The following is a 20001-nucleotide window of genomic DNA, read 5'->3' as shown; positions in this document are numbered from 1 at the left end:
CTGTTGTGCTGTTATTACTTTCAACCCGCCACTTTCTGAAAGAAAACCTCCATCGTTTTCAAAAACATGTTACATACAATAAATGACTTCTCGCTCTCTACCACACGTTTCCACAAGGCCAAATCGTGTCAGAGCCATTTATAACTCTTGGAATTCTTGTAAGCCAATCCCGTCATGTTGTATTTCCGCAACTTTCAGAATTAAAATGTTGAAGATCATTTTCACAATCCTGGATTACTAATATCTTACCTTTCTTGCTCACTCATGTTCTACATTTCCTATGACACTGATACTGCTTACTATGAAGCAGACTTACACTATCTCTATGACTACTACAATTATTAAATTCTCTACATCACTTTTAATCACAAAGCAATATAAAACAGTAGACAGCATTGCAGACTTACATTCCCTATACTCCATGTTTTGATTGGCTGCTTGAATTTGCTTATAAAAAGAAACAGTTTTTCTGAATTCATTCAAAGTGCAGTTATTTCAACATGACGTCCAGTGTTATGGTAAGAAGTTATGTCTCTGTACTACACTTATCCTCAAGGCCAAATTGTGTAGGAGCCATTAGAACTTCTTGAAATTCCTCAGAGCACATCCCGAGATTATTTCCCTAAAATTTTGGTTTTAAAAACACCAGGTAAGAGTTTTTAAGGTCATACGGCAATTTTTTTGGGAAAATTAAAACAGAATCATTGCAGAGTGACCAGCCGTTTCTAGACTTTAAATAAGCTGTGTAATGTCCTGATGTTATTGAAGGACCGTCATGATATATAATTGCTGCAGTTACAAAAGTCCTTCCTGATATTGACAACTGTGAAGCCACAAAATTTTTAATTAAAGTTGTCAATTTTGTTCCATCAGGCCTACATCGTTGGAACATTAAAATAACATACTGGCCATATGTTCGTATAAATAATGTGGACATCATTTCAGATTTACATTGGCTACACTCCATGTTGTGATCAGCTGCTTTTACTAGTTTATTAAAAGAGACTGATTTACTGTCTGGCAAAGTTAAATATATAAATCTTTCTGAGTCTACACTAGTACTACTTGATACCCTACAGTTCTCGCAGTCATGCTGCCATTGATAAGAAAGCCCAAACAGGTGATCTACATCTACACCTTCAGCATGCAATACATCAAGTATATACATTAAAAACTCCTGACAATCTTGCTGAATATTTTGAGAGAATTGTGTTTGGCCTGAACATCTGTCTAACAGATTTCGAATTTCAGACACACTTTCTATTTTTGTTCTATCTGTGCTACATTTCTCTAACACAGAATTTAACAAACTGCAAAATCTTTGATCAGAATTGACCACAATCTCTTCTTTTACATTTTCTAGAGAAAACAAAACATTAACCACTACATTAGCATAGCAGTTGACACCAGAACTGTTTTCAAATTGAAAACCAACAACATCTTCAACAGAATCCTTTTTGTTTCTGCTTATAATTTCAGGTTCATCGACTTTTCGTCTTTTTGCTGCAACCTCCCTAGTATTTGTCACATTTCTTCGTTTCCGGCCTACCACACGTTTCTCAAACAAAGGATATTGAGGCAAATGTGGCGCATACTCTCTTCTCAACCTACTGTATTCCTTAACACAATCTAGATCCGCACAAATGTTTGTGACATCACACTCAATCAAGTACAATCCCGATAAAGTTCTAACTCGTGACAATGCCACATATGCCATACCCTCCTTGAACACAGAACTGCCAATATTCACCAATGCACTGTCTACACTTAAACCTTGCGATTTATGGATTGTCACCGCATATGCCAAGCAAACAGGAAACTGCTTACGGCGAACATATAAGTCTTTTACAAGCAAAAATCTAGCAGAGCAACGACCAATTACCTGTACTTCCTCAATGCCATCAAATTTAATTTTTAAAAATTCAATTCCATCTCTATTTCTGTATTTCACAAAATCAACAACATTACCCATTGATCCATTTACCAGACCTCTTTCAACATGTAAATTCCTTCTTAAAATTATACGGCAGTTCAAGCACACATTCAGAGTCTTTTCAAAACCTGCAGTTTTAGATATAGTCTTCTCTAATGAATCCAATTTTGATTTCAAATTCTCAGACAAAATAATTGTTGATCCCATATGCTCTACTCTGTCAATAGCTTCTAGTTTCACAATCTCCTGCTTTTCCAAATGCAACATTTTGTTGTTGAATTTGGCACATTCTGCAAGAGTTGGCATCAAACATATTCCAGATTTCTTCTCAGTAATTTTCTGAAAAATATTCTCAGGCACAACATCTTGTTCTGGATATAAATTTGACAGTAATCGTGCATGTAAAGCTTCTTTCCCATGCTCGGTCACTTTTCCAATTCTAACATCTTGTAGAATACTCTTGTAAACTTCATCCTTAGCCTGACGCATATTTTCATGCAGTTCAGCATAATTGAAGTTTAACCATATATTGACGTTGCCAATGCTCCCTAGGCACTTCCTGGTATCTTCATGCGTGAGCATTTTGAACACAGGTTGCCCTTTCACTGGTGTCAGCTGCAGAAGATCTCCGAAAACAATGATGTGTTTGCCACCAAATAACACATCATACTCTGTTTTGAGAACTTCTTGCATTCTCAAATGCACAAACGCAAGCATGACATTGGAAACCATGCTTACTTCGTCAATGATAAGAAGTTTCATTTTCCTCAAGATTCTTGAAACTTCAAAACAAGCATCTCCAGATAGCTTGTGATATTGCAATTTGTTGTCATGCTCCACTGGCAGCATCAGTAAACGATGTAAAGTAATCCCTTTAATGTTATGTGCTGCCAGTCCAGTTGGAGCGGTGACAACATAAGACAGCGATGACTCTGTCCTTTCCTGCAAATAGCATGAAATTGCTTTAATAAGGAAACTTTTTCCAGTTCCCGCTTCTCCACTCACGTACAGTCGGACAGGCTTCAATGACGTACATGAACACTCTTTCTTGTCATGACTTAATCCATGATCAATTTGCATGGTAACTTCGTCATATATTTTCCTCTGCTCAACGTTGAGTTGTCTTTCCAACTCTTCTAAGTTAACCGCATCCTCCTGAGCATGTGCCATGGCTCTTTCCACTTCATTCATAGCAGTGACAGCTTCATTTTCGATAACAGCTCCTCCTAGTGGATCCTGACTCAATGAAGCAGAACTCTGACTGTCCTGAGAACTGTCTCTGGCAATCTCGGCTGCAATCGTTGCTTCCTGCTCAATTTCCGCATTCAACATTTCTACATATTTGGGAAAAGCAGGACATTCTATGGTCTCCTTGGCAGCATTGAAAGAGTCTTCGTAACAGAGGAAATCTCCAAGCAGTTCCTCTTCTGCACGCCAAGGCTTGAAAAGTTGCAAAAGTGCTAAATAGAAAAACTCCTTTTTTTCCAGGAGATTCGCCACTCAATTTTCGATGGTTTACCAAGTGGCATTTTCTTTGCTTGACCAGACATCCCTCACTTCCTATTACAGCATACACTCCTTTCTTAGTATCTTCTTTGATGTTCCTCTTGAATATGTAATTTTGAAGAACCTCATACAGACAAACATTGTCGAGGTGTTTGCTTCGATTTGGATAATATGTATCCAACATGTTGGTCTTCAAAATGTCGGTACTGTTTGGCTCCTTTTCCGCCAAATACTCAATTTCCCGCACAAGTTTCAGAACTCGATTACGCGTTGCAGCAAGACCAAGACTCGCCCAAACGATACTCCTGGACTTGGCATAGAGACTTGCTGAAGACAACCGGTCAGAGCATTCGTAAGCTCCGATTTCTCGATGCGACAACATCTTCAGACTGAAACTGTACAACTTCTTGCTGAGGCTCTTTTCATGGGAAATGTCCTCTCACATATCCTTCAATTCTGTCTTCTCTTTTTTGGTGATCTAAGATGTCACATACCGAGCCACAGCCATACAGTTATCAGCCACAAACTGTATATCCATGTTAGCATTCCACATGGACAAAATCACCGGGTTGTAGTCGTTGATGTACTTGGACTCTTCGTTCCTCTTCAAATTGTATGTGTTTTTAGGTGATTTCTTCATCACATTATGTCGCAGCGAAGACATCAAACTGTTTACTCTTCCTTTAGAAATCACCGGTCGTGGAAAGCCGAAACGACATTTGGTGTAGAACTTGTCCTTGTTTCGGAATTTACGACGACAGTACTTTCCACATCGATGGCTTTGGAAACGTAGAACTTTTTCTCTTAGGCTTTTCTTCTCCTTTGCGTTTGGAACAGCACACGTAGAATACTGTTGTATGAAACTCATCACTGAGTCTTCTGGATCCGTTCCAAATTTAGGTGCATCCTTGATCCACAGCAGCATATGTATATGAGGAGCACCTCTTGCTTGGTACTCCTTTCTCCAGAAGAAATCCAACACCTCTCCAAGAGGTGGATTCTTCTTATTCATGATGAAAGACATCATAGCTTCAAATCTATGATTGAAGTACCTGCATACATTGACTGGATCCAAAGAGCACAGTTCTCCGGGTGTCTTGAATTCGATGTTTTCGATGTTTGCATTTGCCTCTCGTAGAAATTCAAGTAAGTCTTCCCAGCCATACTCGGCACAGCTCAGAGTGAGGAACCATGTGGGAGTTCCTAAGTTCCTCAGCATACATTTTAAATCACCATGACGACGGTACCAGTACTCATTAGTACCACGCTGACACGCCATGAGATTAATCAGGTGAGAATCCAAAATACTGTCTTGGACATTGACTTTATCCATAAAGTCACTTGCCGAGATGTTTTGCATGTGTATACCACTTTTCAAGATGTGGTTCACTGCATATGACAGTCCAGACAGATCGCTTTCAAACAGGAGATGAAACAAATAGGGAATGCATTGTCGAAACCTAGCATCTCCTGCATACAATCGCAAAGTCCGGTATTCAGAAGCAGGAATTTGATGGGGTCGCTCATCATATCTTCCTCCCTGACCTGTTGGAAAAAGCTGTGGGAAACACCGAGCTTCCAAACTTTCCTCCCAAACACTAATGGGACTCCCTTTGGCTTGTTTCATTTGAAACAACTCAATAGCATTCCCCATGACTTCCTTGGAATGCAAAGGATGAACACTATAATGTTCATATATTTCTTCACTAGTACAGGGTTCTACTTTCTCAATTTGACCATCACACAAATCGCTATCCTCTTCCTCACTTACTTCCTCTTCTGCAACATATACATTTTTATAGTATTTATTATTTTTTTTCAAATACAATGTTGCCTTTTTGACTTTCCTAACATCCACTAAATCTTGCCATATTTTCTTATTCTTTGTCGGAACCCCATTAACTAAGATAACCAGAGGTTCCTCTTCCACTTTTTCTACTCCAATTGTGTTAATGTTTTTCTTCAAATCTAGAGGCAAATAAACAACTCTTCCCTTTAATCCTCTCTGTAAATCTGATGGAGGCAATTTCCCTGTCTTTGGCTCCATTCTTACAATAGCCTGAAAGGGATGGATACTTTGAATCAAAATAGATTCAAAAGTATTTAAATCCTTCAATTCAGAAGGAATCTCAACCAATTCGAGATTATTATGAACTGCTCTAGCAGGCATCTGGTTTTGATTTAATTTGTTACAACAATAAGTACACACACGTTGATCCAATCCCAAATCAAAACAATTTTCTACCATCAAGTATGTTGTAAAATCCTTCCATTCACTATTATTTTCCCTTTCACTTTTTGCATATAAATCCACTAACTTAGTCTGATTCTTATAATAAGTGCGTCGACAACACACACAAGTGAAATTTGGCCTCTCACTTGATTTCACCTCAAACGTCGCAATTTCCCTCTGGAAATTATCTGTACTGGAAACCTGTACACTATCTTCCACATTACTCTCTTCTTCTTGGTCAATTTCAACATTCTCCTCTTTACTTCCAAAGTAACAAAACTCAATTTCTTCACATATATTCTTCACATCTATTTCAGAACCATGCAAAAGAGCAGCGCATAATTGTTTAAGCATAATTGCTGGACTCTTAGCATAATACAACATTCTAACTAATTTCCTCACTTTATTATGATGCACTGCTAGCATCCTGAAATGATGAAAAACACTCTGGCATACTCTCCTGGAAAGACAAGCCAGTGAATGACCATGCAAACCTGTCACTTCTCTCACTCTGCAAGGATCTAATTCTTGCAACAATTTCATTTTCTGCTTCAAACTTTTCTTATTAAATGACCGTATAAAATCACAAAGCAAATTGATGGAATCCTGTCGTACACTGCAAATACTACTACACTTCCAGGTGTACACAGGACCCTTAGGACGTCTTCCTAAAACCTCATTACCTAACACCTCTTCTATCTCTGTTGTCACAAGTTTTTCTTTTTCAACTGGACAACCATCTTTCACTTCATAAGCTCGACCACTGGTGTCAACTGCATGCACCAAATCATTATCCTGGAAATAACTCTCCTCATTAAAAAATGCCTCAGAGCTTGAACTATGCATCCATTCTCCAGAAAAAACTTCACAAAAATTACTACGATTAACTATTCTCTTCCATCTACTATTTCTTTTGAAATCATAAATTGCCTTGTTTAGCTTCCTAATTCTATTGATTATCAAAATAAATAACTTACGTTTAATTTCAAATGCCTGATCAATAACTTTCTCAACTATTTTTTTTCTCTTATAAAAAACCACTTTCTGTTGACCTTTCTTAATATTTTTTAACAAATTGCCAATTATCCTGTTGCGGAACATTTGTTTACGAATGTCCCTAAACTGTTGTTTCCTTCTACTATCATGCACAGAGTTATCTCTTGCTCTAGCAGTAACATTTTTCATTGGCCTTTCCTTTCCGTTTGAATTGCTTCTCCTTTTCTGGACTGAAACATTTTCTGTAGTAATATTTTTTTTACTACAGATAATTCTTATGAATGTTTTTGTACTCTTACCCGGTGCTTTCTTGGTGACTTGACAAATATTTTTGTTAGAGGACTGCTGCTTTTTTTCATTGACCTGCTGTCTTTGACGTTTTGCAGCCTTTCTCAGGCTTTCTTTGGTTGGCATGCTGAAATCTTGAAATGATCTGCAGTTGAATCTGTGGTAACATATAATAAAAAATGTTATTAACCACTATTACCCAACAGTAAATCAATAACAGTCATCAAAAACTTAACACACTACTTAACATTTTTACATAGAAGATTTTTTAGTGCTTGGCAAATTTAGAATACAGAAATAGCAGAAAAGAAAAGGAATTTATATTCATTTTACCTGTGCTGTTTTATATGTGAATCTGATCTAATTTTATGAGCATATTTTAATATTTTATTGAAGACACTACACATAACCTGTTTTTGAAGGTGTCTTTATTTTTAAATTAAACGGTTTACATTTTTACTTTTTATTTATTATACATTTTTTAAATAAATGTTTATAGTTCCATAGGCTCAAGCACGTCAGCTTCCCATCCTATGTCATACAATTCTGACAAATCTGCATCCTCATCACGTTCTTCTTCATCCTCAGGATTTATATCATCCAAGGGATCAACATCCACTGATGTTTCAATTACGAGTTCAATGATGAGGTCGAAATCAACTGATTGCTGATTGTCGCTCATGTTGATGTTGTCTTTATCTTTAAAGAAAGGTAACAACAATGAGATGTTCCAGAGTAAGAGACAAATTTCAGAGATTATAATAGTAAAATTGTTTAACAAGAGTAACATTTTGCAGCTATTATTTAGCCATGTCCAGAGATGCTGAGGAGGTGAAGCCTATGTCAAATTTTTCAGTGAACAGGACTCATCTCTTCTTAACCTTGGATAAGCCTCACCGACTCTGTGTCCCCTGCACATACTTAAATGTAAAGGGGCAGATTGATATTAACTAGCACATCCCCAGGGATGCACCAGTTAACGTGCACCGCTGCTCTGCCACCCATGGTGTGCCGCATTTACAATCAGATAGGACAAAGCTGCGTCAAAACCCTGCGCCTGCTTGAAGCAGGCATAGGTCTTGACGCAGGTAGGCTGAAAGCTAAAGCAACAACTAAGTGTCGTGTGCAGAAGTTGCAAAAAAGGAAAAATGGCGTTTAAACCGGTAATGAGCCCATGCTAACTTAACACGGTGTAAAGATATTCAGGATCTACATCAGTTTGGGGTTCACAAACCTGGCAGGTACAAGGCACTGAGGCTTTGCACCGTGCATGTCTCATCCCGAATCATATGTTGTTTCTGAATGAAACAATTTCCCAGACCACATGCTTTGGATTGGCTACTTCTAAAAAATTAAACACCCCTACTATCCCGGAGTTAGAGGAATATGATGGTTGGAGTAATTTTACTCGGTTGTCCATTAGTGATTTACAGGCCCTACTCCGTAATTCTTCCTTTAACATTTCCAGTATAAATCCAAAAGGTTGGCTGCTTTGGCAACGTAGTTCAGATTCTTGCCAGAATCGATTTTTGGGTTTAACAGAAGGTTTTAAAAATGTTAGATCTGATCCCCGGTTTGACTTGGTCCACACTGTCACGACTTACTCTGTAGGAAAATTGTGTCAGAATTGGCTGAAGCATTCAACTTTACTTGCAGTTAAAAGTCACCTTTCTAAACTGAATGCAGACGTGGATTTGAATGATTTCATTAAAGGCCCGGCTAGTGGCAGGTCGAAAAGGTGGATATATGCAGCTTACAATGAAATTTGGAAACTGACTCAGATTGAGGCTGCTATACGCCTTAGGGCTATTGATCAAGCGAATCTTGAAAAAGTGCTTGCAGTTGTTGACAATAGTATTAGCGTTCTTTCATCTAGAATTTACACACTAGATGACATTCTGTCGTCAGTTGTCGATATTGTGCATGATGAAGTGTCAGTGTTATACCATGGTCAGAATCAATTAAGATCAATCATGCAATTTGCTTGGACCCTTCAAACTCTGAAAAATGGTAAAGTTCCCTGGGGATACATGAACGTTTCTTCTTTATTTGCCCCATTCAATTTGACTGACAAACAACGCTTGCTGTCAATGCGTGATGCTTCCTTTTCTATGTTACATATTGAAAGGTTAGAATCTTTGCCTTTTTCCGTGGCAGAGGCCACTGCTGCAACGTGGCTTATCCACGGTTTAATAACGCTGCCTTTTGCTTTATATAAGTTTTCAAATTGTATGAAATATGTACCAATAGGTCGTTATGAACCTTTAGGTAGTGGTTTTCTTCATGAGGTCTGGTCGCTTCCATACACATACAGATGTTTCAAAGATGATCAAGAAGTTTATCTGAATGGAGAGGAATGCACTGAGACGCCAGATCATTCACTAATGTGTAGGCACATACAGTTACACGGTTCATGCAACAAAGACCGACCAAATATGGCTTGCGTGTTGCAAGGCACACCAGTTCCTGCTATCATCCCCACGTTCAAGTTGTTGGAAAATGGTAGTTATTTGATGCTCAATAATGAAGATTGTTGTGGGTTAATTAGAAGTATTCCTTTTATCGTAACAGTAAGTGAACGGGTTATTTGCTGCAGAAATGTTCTATTTCCTCCCACACATGAACATAGGGAGTTTTCAATCTGGCCACAAATACCAACCTTGGGAGCAGATTTCAACGGCATGGCAAGAATAAGGGCTCTTTTGTCTCAGAGAGAGGTGGCCTTGAGTTCGGCCCGTGAAACTTTCATGCTTCACATAGCGAACACCCGTACAGAGGTGCAAGCCCTTTTAAATACTGATTCGCCTTTGCATTTCAGCGACATGGTTAGGACTATCTTTAACGCGTCCTCCACAAAGGGCCTGGGGTTTTTTTTTAAAGTTGTTAGCAGTGGTCTCGTGACTTCATTTGAGAAAATCTTTGGAGTCATCCTGCTTTCTTTCATTCTATTTTTTCCACTTTGTTTCGTGGATTCCCAGTTTTACTTGCATTAGCAGCGGGCGCTCTTGTGGTTTTTTACATTTTTAAATATGGATGTCCTTCCTGTGCAAGGTCCCGCCCTGCAGCTGCTGACGCTGTTCCGCAATCGCATGCTTGAATATTATGGCACAATGCCGTTGGCGATATTAAGCACGGCACATGGATTATCTTTTCGATTCTCCTACTTCACCTGTGTCCAGCCTGTATTTCACTGCCTGACCTGTGATTTCGATTGGGCCATTGATTTGTGTCTCTGCGGACCGGTTTCTCCTGATGTCGACTTTAATCAGCTGATGAGTCCTATCATTACTCACGAGTTGGTTTGTCCTGGCGAAAGGATTATGGCTGTGGCATTGATGCATGGACTAATTGGTCCCTGGAATTTACTGGCGGCAGCACAGTCTTTCTTGGAACAGAGCTTTCTTGAAAACCCACCGAGCTGTCCTCTGATGGTGATAGAGGATCCGGTGCTGGGAGAGCACGTATGTTCTTTTCCGCTTTTAAGTTGGATGGCTGAACTGTTTTCGGATGAAGACGGTGACTTCCTATTGGAGGCTGTTGCAGCTTATTTTGCATACACAGTTATGTCATAGACCTTTTTCATGTTTGACATGCTGAGTACTAGCATTTCATTGACAATTCATTGACTTATTTGTCAAGTTTTTATTATTTAGCTTGCCTATTGGCTTAAGCCTCGATAAAGTAGTTGGCTGTTTTATTTTTCTTTAGCATTAAATTTTGCTAGTTTTTAATGTTTTACCTTGCGGACCGTGCACATATAAAGTTGCAATCTGCTCTCATGAGATGGCACTTCTATTATCTTATTCAGTTCGTTTCCGGATCATGGGGGGGTGTCATGTAGATCCTGGATATCTTTACACCGTGTTAAGTTAGCATGGGCTCATTACCGGTTTAAACGCCATTTTTCCTTTTTTGCAACTTCTGCACACGACACTTAGTTGTTGCTTTAGCTTTCAACCTAGTAGTTTATCGTGGTTTACATGAGAATAATATGTTATTGCTCTACTATCTGCTTTGCTTGTTAAACTATGTCTGTACATGGAGTGCTGAAGTTTCAAGAACAACACGATACAGAATTGTTATGAGGTCTGATCTCCACGACTTCATAGTCATAACATAAGTGCAGCTTCTGCCAATTCTGGGCATGAGGCGGTTTTTATATTGCTTTGCCGAACACACATACACAACACTTGATGCGGTTCACATGAAGAGAGAGCTGGTGTATGCTGATGTGATTCCTTCAAATCTAGGACACTAAGGTATGGGCCCGCCCTAAACCAACCCAAAGAGACCTTCTTAGCAAATAATATAATATGTGTATTAGGGAGGGTGAGATATAAGTGTTGCTAACTCTTATTCATTTACAGCATGTTAACATGCTGTCACCATTCGCTTTTTATGTACTAGTAACTATGCTGGTAATTTTGCTACTGATAATATGTGTACTTGTATTATCTAAGATACTACGCCTGAGAAGACGGCATTAGTAAATAAACATTTCAAATGCACATGTGTTCTTCTTAACTCCATGTTCTGGTTTGTAATGAATATATAACGACCGAGTGTTCATGAGTTCCACGTATCCTGAGGTACTGTAAGTTCATGTTCTGGATTGTCTAACCATTGGGAGTTTGTTATATCCAATGTGACACTGTAGCTAGCTTGGTAAGGGGTTTTTGGGTACTAAGGTGAGTTTTGGGGCACCCTAATTCGCCGAGGTTCCAATCCTCTGTGCACAGTTCTGTGTGAGAACAGAAACCCTGCGACAGGGGCACCCTTGAGCCTTGCTGGAGCTTCATCACACTTGCGATACAACTCCAGCAATGCGCCACCTTTACGGCACAGATGCGTCACGCATCTGTGCTGTTTTTGCCCCATGGTGCGCCGCATTGTAAATGCAGCACACCATGGGTGTCGGAACAGCGACGCAGGATGACTGGCACATCCCTGGTGATGCGCCAGTCATCATAAATCTATCCCTAAGCTTCTTATCTTGTTAGAGATGAACCGCCATATGTATCATCAAAGTTTTTTGCATTTCCTAAATAGCGAACTTTAAGGAATAAATAGCGATTCTTTACCATTCCTAATTTGCAATGAGCAAATTGCTAATTGCAAATTACCCATTCATTTCCATGGAGCAGGAGGCCCATAGGAATGAAGGTGCAATTTGCGATTAGCAATTAGCTCATCGCAAATTAGGAATTTTTTCGAGGGTGCAGGGGTGTCTCAAGAACACCCTGCTGCACCCCTGAAAAACAAATTTGGGGGCATATGGCGCACATAAATTTTAAAAACATTCCTTTACCTCAAAAACGATTTTCAACTCATAATTTGAAAACACTGCTGTTATATATATATATTGCAGACAAGTTGATTGTAGATACAAGCCTTTAATAACAAGCAGCACAGCAACAGATGATAACAGCTAGCCAGCGCAGAGCAGAGTAACACACTGCCTGAAGGCTGATAATGACAGCAGTTCTAATGGAACTGTAATGTTCTAAAGATAACAAGAGGTATTTAAAGGTACAGGGATTAATTACAGATGATGAGAATGTAACAACTGCCCATGGGGAAATGACTTAAAATGTCCTCAAGACACATGAAAGTGTTTTTTTAAAGCCTTTGCAACTTTTTTGGGTCACTTTTAACATGGCTATGTAACTCAAACAGTCAAAATCTAAATTTACCATGCACAGGTGGGAGCATATTTACAAGGAATTTGCTCCACGGGGAAAGGTCTTTTAATTAAATACTGGAAAAATAACATCAGAGACACTGAAATGCCTTATAAAGAAGCATACACCATTATGTCCTTGTCATAAATTTTAAAAGCATTCCTTTTCCCCAAAAACGATTTTCAAGTCATAATTTAAAAACACTCCACATGGGGAAATGACTTAAAATGTCCTTAAGACACATGAAAGCGTTTTTTGATTGCCTTTGCAGCATGTTTGGGTCACTTTTAACATGGCTATGTAACGCAAACATTCAAAATCTAAATTTGCCATGCACAGGTGAGAGCATATTTACAAGCAATTTGCTCCACAGGGAAAGGTCTTACATTAAAATGGGAAAAATAACATCAGAGACACTCAATTGCCTTATAAAGAAGCATACACCATTATGTCCTTGTCATAAATATTAAAACCATTCCTTTTCCTCAATAACGATTTACAAGTCATAATTTGAAAACACTCCACAGCTCCTATGCACATAAAAACCCTGTCAGTACTAATACTTCACATTTTCTCCAATTACAATTTCTCAAAGAAACAAAATCTATTTGTAAAACACTTGAGACAAAGCAACATTTGAAAAACACAACTTTCTTCATAATTTTCTCCTTAAAGCACACTATTCTCTATCTAAATTAAAGAAATCTTTTCTCACCTTAGCAAATACTTTGAGTTTCAAAACAGTCTCAGAAACAAACCAATTTGTCTTCAGCAGAGCAAAAGGTATGCACTCCAGAGTCTGCAGCTATCAAAAGCACAGAAATGCTGTAATTCTTCACACATATCTCTCATGTCACCCAATCAAAACTCTTCCCTCACTTTTTTCAAATCAAAACCCTTCCCCCCTCTGCCCTCTCTGCTTTTTTTGCATAGCAACCACCTCTTGGAAGACCTCTGGTGTTTGCAAGTTCACACAACAATGTTGCAATTGAACTCTGAACTCTCAGTGCACCTGCATATCCAGTGCATTCTTTCATTTAATGATTTTTTCTTGACCACTCAAAATACATCTTTCAAAGAACTCATCCATGCACCCTAACTTTCTGTTTTCAGCAATCAAAATCCACCAATCACTCTTACTGCTTCATTAACACAGAAACTCCACAGTTTTTTTCATTTTAAACTCTTATTTTTTCAACTGCCATTTCATTGCCACACTTCATCTGACTGCAGCAGAACCTTCTCTCACCATGTTTTCTGTCTGGATTGTTGGACATAGTTACATCTACTGGGCTCAGAGGTATGCTTATAACAGAAATTTACCTAACCTCAATTTACAAGATGTGGAAATTAAGTGGTTTGGCCACAGAGGATTAAAATGTCACCAATTGATACCATTGGTGAAAACCTTTATGCATTTGCCAAAACCTGACCTGTTAATTGTGCACTGTGGAGGTAATGACTTGGGCACTTTGACTGGGGTAGGTCTGGAAATGCTTTTAAAGGACACCTTTGAGCAATTAATGGCAATTTTTCCTCAGACTGCCTTGGTATATTCAAATATATGCCAAAGACAGAAATGGAGGTGGTCGAACCAATTTTGTCCACAAATTGAGAAGTCGAGGAAGCATGTAAACAAATCTGTTTCAGCTTACATGAGAGACCATGGAATGGGCTCCTTGTACAACAATAACTTGTGTTACTACATGCAAGATATCTACAGAGGAGATGGAGTTCACTTCTCAGATGAGGGCAACAGAATTTTCATTCTGAATTTAAGACTGTGCATTGGTACCTACTTATAAGTACCTAAATGTACCATAAACCCAAAAGCTCTTCTCAGAGCTACCCTACATCTGATCACTCACAATTATTATTTTACTCTAACTTTTTTCACTAATTTTCAACAAAGTACGCTCCCCAGAACGCTTCCCGGTTCGCGAACCGGACGCTCCCCACGCAAAAAAACTAAAAACATTTTTTTTATTTTTTTTGCCCTGTGGGGCCCTTTTAAAGCCTCCACATCAAACCTAGGGGGTCAGGGAGGATCTACTATGCCCCCTTATGGTCATTTGCCCCTTCGCTTTGGCCTCCTCTTGTCTCTCGATCCTACCGAGAGACAAGATGGCGGCCGCTACGGACTGTTTGGAATGTTTACAGACGCCTGAGAACCAATCAGCTTCGCTTCACAAAGCTCCGTAACGCGAAAAGTGCGCGAAGCGGAGCGCTGCCCGGTCCGCTGTCACAGATATATATCTTTTTTTGAACGTTAATTTCTCAAAATCCACTGGAGCACATATATTGAGACATAGCAAAGGCACATCGGGCTACCAGTACCTACAATTTTGCCAAGTTTCGTGCAAATCCATTCAGCCGTTCGATTATTATTTATTTTATTTTTTTTGCCCCGCGGGGCCCTTTTAAAACCTCCACATCAAACCTAGGGGGTCAGGGAGGATCTACTATGCCCCCTTATGGTCATTTGCCCCTTCGCTTTGGCCTCCTCTTGTCTCTCGATCCTACCGAGAGACAAGATGGCGGCCGCTACGGACTGTTTGGAATGTTTACAGACGCCGGAGAACCAATCAGCTTCGCTTCACAAAGCTCCGTAACGCGAAAAGTACGCAAACTGGAGCGCTGCCCGGTCCGCTGTTACAGGTATATATCTTTTTTTGAACGTTAATTTCTCAAAATCCACTGGAGCACATATATTGAGACCTAGCAAAGGCACATCGGGCTACCAGTCCCTACAATTTTGCCAAGTTTCGTGCAAATCCATTCAGCCGTTCGGGCTAAAAGTGAGGCCAACCGCCCTATGGAAAACTCAATGTTAAAAACACGTTTTGGGACCCCCTTTTTTCTCGGCCCCCCCTTGACAAACCCCCCCCAAATTTTCAGGGGCTGCTCAGAAACAAAATGTTCCATTTTCCTGAAAATTTCAGCCAATTCCGTCCACAAACGCCAAAGTTATTAGACATAGAATTTTCAAAAATCCCATAGAGAAAAAATCCTAACTATATACACCTACTGGCGACTGCCAGTAGGTAATATATATATATATATATATATATATATATATATATATATATATATATTCACTGAAAAAACCATAGGTTATAGACCATATATAGTTAGGAATTAGCATTTAAAAAACCTTATTTTACTCACACAAAACCATTGAAATTCCATATATAGTTAGTTGTACTAACTATATATCGCGCACCCGCAATCCACTGCTGATCATGTCACATATTACATCATTCATGACATGGTCAGTGACATCACTGATGACATCACTGATGACATCTCAAATGACATCACTGATGACATCACTGATGACATCTCAAATGACATCACTGATGACATCACTGATGACAACATCCAGTGACTGTATTTTTCTGTACAGTTAAAATATGTCTTACATATTGAAGAATGAGTGGATGTATAAGTGTCTTGATGAAGGATTTAGTAGGGGCATGACTGACTGTATGAGTGACTGATTAAATGTGTCTCACTGAGTGCATGGGTTAGTGACTAAACTGTCTTAATTTGTGCATCATTATGTCTGTTGTTCTGTAAACTGCTGCATGTGTTGATCAGTAGCTATATGATTATTTATATGGGTTATTGATTGGTTGCCCAAGCATTTGTATGGGAGACTGAGTGTGTGTGTGGGTGGCTGGGAGGTGTATGACTCTCTGCATAGATGTGTGAGCAGTTGATTCACTAGATGTATGGGTTCAAAAGTGCATGTGGAAACAGCTGTATGGGCGGTTGACTGTGTGCATGAGTGTATTGGTGAGTGAATGGATATCTCAGTGCTACATGTCAAAGTAAGTACATATGTAAAATACAGTACATGTGAGAGTTGACATATATAAATAACTGTGCATAAGAGCCAGTGAATGTGTGAGTGGCTGTATGGATCATTGTGAACTTGTATCCAGGATTGTATAAGTGAGTAAATATGTTTTAGTATATGTTTGAATAAGTAAGGTGTGTATAACTGTATAGTTGAGGAAATGGAGGTGTGATTGATTCTTTGCATGACTGACTAGGTGTGTGAGTAACTCCATGGATGAGTGACAGTCTGTGAGTGTGTTAGAATTGGGGGTCTCTGGTTGGCGCAAGTAGGTACTTGTGACAAGCAGGGACCCTCTCCTCTAAGTCAGGGCAAAGGATGACCCTTCAGAATTACCCTTGCTCACCCTCTAGGTGCGTGGCGTGAGCAGCCAAGGCGATTCTCCAGGCGTTAGTCAGTTAAGCATTGGTAGACACACACACAGTAAAATATACCAATCCCCCCACAAATGGACACCAGGCTGTGAGTATATAAAAATACGCTTCTTTATGTAAAATATATATATCTCTTAGGTCAGACTTATCACAAGATCAAATAACGGTTCTGTATGCCCACAGGTTGTAAATAGGCAAGCTCTCTTTTAGTTATAGTTCAAAAATGCACTGTTCTTCTCTTAAGTTGTATTCCACAATGTTCTCTTGATTCTTTGTTTGTTTCTGCACTCGGGTGCGCTGTAGACGGGTGAAATCCCGACGCCCTGCCAAGTCTCACGCTTCCCGCGTGAGACGCGATCGGCCCGGCCGGGTCTCTGACAGCTGATGGCCCTCCTGGTCTGCGGGACCCCCTCGGGGGGGAAACACCGACCTCAGAGCTGTCCAGGTGGAGGGGAGGCCCCCGGACCCAGCGCAGCCCCAGTCACTCGGTCAGGGGCTCTGGTTGCAGCCTCGTCTCCCCGACAGCTAAAGGATTCCAGCGGGAGGGGCTGGAGCGCTCTTCTCAGCGCGGAGCTGCAGGCAGGCACACAGAGCGGCGCGAGTCAGCGGACAGGGGCGGCTCGCACCGCGGGTGATAGTCACAATTCCTGGGCCCTTGCAGGCAGGCTGGCAACCCCAAAATCAAGGGTAGAAACAAACGTTGCGGGCCCCGAGCCCGTTGACGGTCTCGGTGGCGGCTTTCCTCCGGGGACAAAGGCGAGGTGCCCAGCGGCTCAGGCAGAGCGGGGCTGGCACCCGAGGCGTCCGTCCAGGTCGGAGGTCTGTCCCCTGGGTCTGTTTGCGTCCGGTGGGGATTTCTGGCGGGAGGGTGAGGCACAGCAGCGGGCCCTCTTAGGCGGTCAACACAGCGATCTCCTCAGCGGGGGGAGAGCGGCTCAACGGAGCGGAGCTCTTCCTCGGCGGGGACGAGGAGACACAGTCGGTCACGGCCTCAGAGAGGGGCTGGGGGGCACCAAAGTCACAGCTCCGGCAGTAGTAGATATCCCGGTTAATTACCGGCAGACGAGCAGAGGCAGGTTGAGCCAGATGGTCCTGTGGCTCAGGTCAGGGGGCAAGCTCAGTCAAGCCCTTGGAGAATGTTTAAGCACAAAGCAGCAAAGTCTTTTCTCATCAAGTCTTTTCCTCTCCTTTCTCAGCAAGGCAAGCAGCAGGCCAGTTCTCCCAGCGTCTCTTCTCCTTCTAGTCGGGCAGAGGTCCTTCGTGGTGAAACAGGATTCTAATTTACAAGGAGCAGGGCTCCTACTTTTATACACAGTTTCTTTTGTTCTCACTGGCCAGGGGGGCCTCTGCATAACTGCTTCAGTCTCTGAGTACTTGTTGTGGGTACTTATGACTTCTGTATTCAGTGTGAGGGCAGGCACATCAGCCGCTCCCCAGGGGGGCGGAGCCGGCATTGAGAGGGCAGGAGTGGCCTGAGTACTTTGTTGACAAGCTTCGGTCCTTCCTGGGCCAGGTGCAGGCTGAGTCATCAGTCGCTCCCCAGGAGGGCGGAGCCAGCATTGTGGAGGCAGAGCACAGCCTGATGCATCATTCAGGGGAAACTCCCACCACCCATTAAGGGGTCCTCCTGCTAATCACTACCTGTCAACTCCCAGCCCTGTCACTCACACACACCAGACAGTCAGATCCACATCCAAGCAGAGGCGGGCTGAAATGGTTAGGCAAGCAAATGCTAACTTTCTAAAAGTGGCATTTGCAAACACAGGATATTAAAATAAACTTTACTAAAAGAAGTATTTTATTATTCTGAGTTCAGGCATACTAAACATGAATTTCTACCATGTTCCCTGAGCCTGCTGGGATTATAGAGTGTAATAATTCCAGCAGCCCATCTGGCCTAGAAGGGAACTGGTAGCCTTACAATAGTGAAAAACGACTTTGGCAGTAATTCACTATTAGACCATGCCACACACATCAGGGCATGTTCTACCTTACACTTACAATGCACCCTGCCCTCAGGCCTACCATAGGGGTGACTAATATGAAGTTAAGGGAAGGTTTAGGGGCTGGCAAGTGTGTGCACTTGCCCAGCCAGGGTGACAGTACCAGACTGCACGCAGGTTCTGCAATGGCAGACCCTAGACACATTTTAAGGCTGCTTCTGTGGGTGGCGCAACCAGCGCTGCAGGCCCACTAGCAGTATTGGCATTCACAAGCCCTGGCACGCCTGGTGCACTTTACTGGGGACTGACAGTAAATCCAATGAACCAATCAGGTATATCAATCACATGTACACTTTACAGTAGGGAGCACTTGCACTGCGGCACGGGTTGGCCGTGGCGCAGTGCCCTGAGTCGCGGACACCAGCAAAAACATCTGAGGCACAACAGCAAAAAGTGGAAGGGAAACTCACGCCAAGGTGCCAGGTCTAACACGTGTCCCCTCCAGCTGAAATGTGGGGGGAACTACCCTTCCCCAGGGAGTTCCACATCACTAAGGCGGAAAAACCTGGACAGACCGTCAGCGTTGGCGTGATCTGTGCCAGGGCGGTGTTCCACCGTAAAGTCCATACCCTGTAGGGAGATGGACCACCTCAACAGTTTTGGGTTCTCACCCCTCATTTGCATCAACCATCTGAGGGGCCTGTGGTCTGTCTGAACCCGGAAGTGAGACCCAAACAAGTAGGGTCTTAGCTTCTTCAGTGCCCAGACCACAGCAAATGCTTCACGCTCTATTGCACTCCACCTACTTTCCCGTGGCAGTAACCTCCTACTGATGAAGGCTACAGGGTGGTCCCAGCCCTCCTCAGTCATCTGTGAGAGAACAGCCCCTACACCATGCTCTGAAGCGTCTGTTTGCACTATGAATTCCTTGGAGAAATCAGGAGCCAGGAGCACGGGTGCCGTGCACATGGCAGTCTTCAGGGTGTCAAAAGCCTTCTGACAGGTGTCAGTCCAAATCACATTCCTGGGCTGCTTCTTAGAAGTCAGCTCTGTCAAGGGGGTCACAATAGTGCCATAGCCCTTGACAAACCTCCTGTAATACCCAGTGAGCCCCAGGAAGGCTCTCACTGCAGTCTGGGTCTTGGGGGGTTCCCAAGCCAGGATGGTCTCAATTTTGGGTTGCAA

Source organism: Lissotriton helveticus, chromosome 6 (assembly GCF_964261635.1).
Source record: "Lissotriton helveticus chromosome 6, aLisHel1.1, whole genome shotgun sequence".
Classification (NCBI taxonomy): domain Eukaryota; kingdom Metazoa; phylum Chordata; class Amphibia; order Caudata; family Salamandridae; genus Lissotriton; species Lissotriton helveticus.
This window is presented reverse-complemented; position numbering follows the sequence as displayed.